Source organism: Spea bombifrons, chromosome 2 (genome assembly GCF_027358695.1).
Source record: "Spea bombifrons isolate aSpeBom1 chromosome 2, aSpeBom1.2.pri, whole genome shotgun sequence".
Taxonomy (NCBI): Eukaryota; Metazoa; Chordata; class Amphibia; order Anura; family Pelobatidae; genus Spea; species Spea bombifrons.
Genome location: NC_071088.1, coordinates 111,614,705 through 111,617,751, shown reverse-complemented (window position 1 = coordinate 111,617,751; position 3,047 = coordinate 111,614,705). Strand labels below are relative to the sequence as shown.

At 42.6% G+C, this 3,047-nt stretch overlaps 1 long non-coding RNA gene across 1 annotated transcript; it reads left to right on the top strand.

Annotated features, from left to right (window-relative positions):
* Positions 1 to 471: 471 nt before the first annotated feature.
* On the top strand, positions 472 to 2,105 carry LOC128475203 (uncharacterized). The gene is made up of 4 exons (XR_008346468.1): positions 472 to 586; positions 702 to 728; positions 1,136 to 1,158; positions 1,778 to 2,105. It is a non-coding gene; the product is annotated as an uncharacterized LOC128475203 (long non-coding RNA).
* Positions 2,106 to 3,047: the final 942 nt, after the last annotated feature.

Genomic DNA, 3,047 nt, shown 5'->3' with positions numbered 1-3,047 from the left:
TAAAGGAGCTTGGCACAAATGCCAGATCCACTTAAATCACAATCAGTGCCTTAGCCGCCATTTGGCAGCATTGTCATTGCTGACACTACTACGAGCAAAAATGAGACTCTGCTTGGACCTCTGAGTCAGGACCCTGCTGACTGATCACCAGTTCTGCAGGCCCATATATACAAAAAATGTACAAAATGTCACCTGACTGGAATTTTAATAATGTTTTGTACCTTTTTTTAACTTCAATGGCATTTAAGGTAAAATTAGACAAAACCTGCATGAAAATAGTGACTGTATGAAAAATTAAATTATTATTGGAGTAGGACTGGATTGATGTTAAAAAATAGCAGTCGGAATTTCGTGTACAGTAGGGGCAAACTGTGCGACTGGCTTATCTATATTACAAACAAGGTTGCTGCACCTGAAGAAACGAGAATCACTGCTCATAAAATGGCGGCAGAAGCTGACAACTACAACTCCCAGTAATGTTTGCGAAGCCTATTAATCTTTACCGGATGTGACATCACGCTCCTGCCTTTAAAAGCGACCAGTCGGCGAAGGAACGTTCTCTTGTCATTGGTGCCATCTTAGGAAGGTAAGCGATTGAGAGCTCACGGTGGTGTTCGGCCTCGTCTACAATCCGTTTCCATCCCGTCTTTGTTGTGGTCATCTGCACGGTTTCCTAACGTCCCTCTCTTCTTTATCCGCAGGCCTTTCTTCTCAAGATGAGAGCCAAGGTAAGAGTTGTTTTTTTTTCCCCCCTCTATGTTAAAGGTTGGTTGTGGGTGAGGCCTGGCGCACGGTTTAGGCGTGTTATTTCCCACGCTATTTCTCGATGTGATCCGTGTTTCACTGGTGCCGCATTGCTTTGCCCCTGCACTAATATCCCAGGCGCCGCTTATGGGGTTTGTAAAGAGGCTTTCTTACAATGCGCGTTATGGGGCGGCCATTAAATGTGTTTCTGGCTCCTGATTATTTAGCGATGGGCCGCATTCCGGCAGAGCTGCTTCCCCTTTATTTTAACTCATAAGTGTCGCACTACCGCATGTTAGGACCGTAATGTAATTTTACCTCAATGTGCCCAAAACGTTATCTGAATGGGGGAATTATACATTGCTGATCTTTTTTTTTTTTTCTGTTACAGTGGAGGAAGAAGCGTATGCGCAGGTATGTATATGAATATATGTATTACTCTGCATGTTTGGTTACTAAGGTTGGTGCATTAAAAGCCTGCCTGAGCAGAGCTGGTGATTGTGCTGATGACAATGCATTGTGCTAACGCTACACGTGATCCCTTGGGGCTTTAGCTTCATGAGGAAGGAACAGAGTGTTGCTGTTGGCAGTATGTAGGTTGTATCATTTGTTTTGCCCTGGTTGCTCTTAATTAGTGTGGTGAGCATTGTGTGCAATAGTTTAATATTGTGATTTGCACAAATACACGCTTGCGCATGATTCTAAATGATAAACTCATTCTTATGCCCTGAAATCTTCATGAAGATGAGATCATAGCAGGAAGTCTTGAAGCAGCATGCAATGTAGTGGTGTAAGGATGTATATAGCAAACATATTTATGAAAGCCATGTCTTGTTTAAAAAAAAAAAAAAAAAATCTTGGCCTATTGACCTACAGACTTCCTGGAACCTCAACTGGTTGATCAGTCTCTTGCAAACTGACATCAGGATGCATGGTGTGCTTAAAGGCACATTTCTGTAGGTGCCCCAGAGCAGCATCTGTTTATCTTTGATTTCTATGACTACAGCTTAACATGCCCTCTACTTTTATTTAGACTGAAGCGTAAAAGGAGAAAGATGAGGCAGAGGTCCAAGTAAACGCTCCCTCCATTGCTCCGGAGACCTGGAAGCAAAAGCATTGCTCCTGAAGACTTCACATGGAGATGGCTAAGCACTGACAATACTTATCACCGATTCATGACTGAACCTCTTGACTTCTGCGGGTCCATGTGCGAGTCGGCGGGAAACCTCCACCTTGCTGAATAACACCATGCTGGACTGATGATCCTGAAACCATGCTGATGTGTGTCAGGAGTTTGGACTTGTTTCTGGTCTCTTCGAGCAAGCATAATAAAGTTATGTTTTGGTTAAACAAGCTGAAAAGGGTTTTTGTCAATCTATTGTGAGAAACATCGCTGCGTAATGGGTGAATCGCTGTTCAGGTAACTAGTGGTTTGTTGGTAGACCTTGGAGGTACCTGACCCAGCAAGTAAATAACTACACTTGCCTCTTGTCTTGCCATCCAGGCAATCAAGGTAGCCTGAATGTAATGTTTCATAAAGGTTTTATGGTGCCATCTTTCTACAGCATGGCTTAAGCAAAAGGTGAGGGCTAAATTGTGTTTTCAAAATAACTTTCATAAGCGTCAGTCTTATGGTTTGGTTTAATCTCTTTGAGAATGAGCACCTACTCTATTCAATCACAGCTAATATAGCCCATAATTAAGAAACCTTAACTGAATAAGTCTATAGCTTCACTAAGTATTTCAGAAACAGTTACTGCACACTTAATGCAAACAGGTGCCCCAGCTTCAAAACAAACTTCTTCTTGTGCTTGGCCTTTGTTAAACCCAGTAGGGGATTCCTTGGAGGTCTTGCTCTACAAGAATTACTGGGCTTGTTAATGTCTGGTATCCTTACACAGGCCAGATACCACATGAAGCTGGATGCAAAAACCCTTTAAAGATGCCAGGTTTGAGACTTTCGATGCCCAATGCTGCTGTTAGAGAATCTGTCAGCAAATGGCACTGGCATTGCACTTAAACTTTAATCTTGCATGTAGTTAGGCTGTTTTTTCCCTTCAAAGTCTAGTGGTCATTGAGTTAATTCATTAAAGGGGCGGTCTGCAGAAGTGTACTGGTCTCTTTGCTATTAAGATTGATGTATTAACACTGGTTAAGTTTCTCCTCCCTTCAGGACTGAGCTGGTCTTGTAGAATGTCAGAAAGCAAGAATTTGAAAGCTTGACATGGCATAATGCAGGGTCAACTAAGCTCTTGCGGCAACAGACTCACTGGGTTTGGCATTAATGTATAGTGAAGTCAACG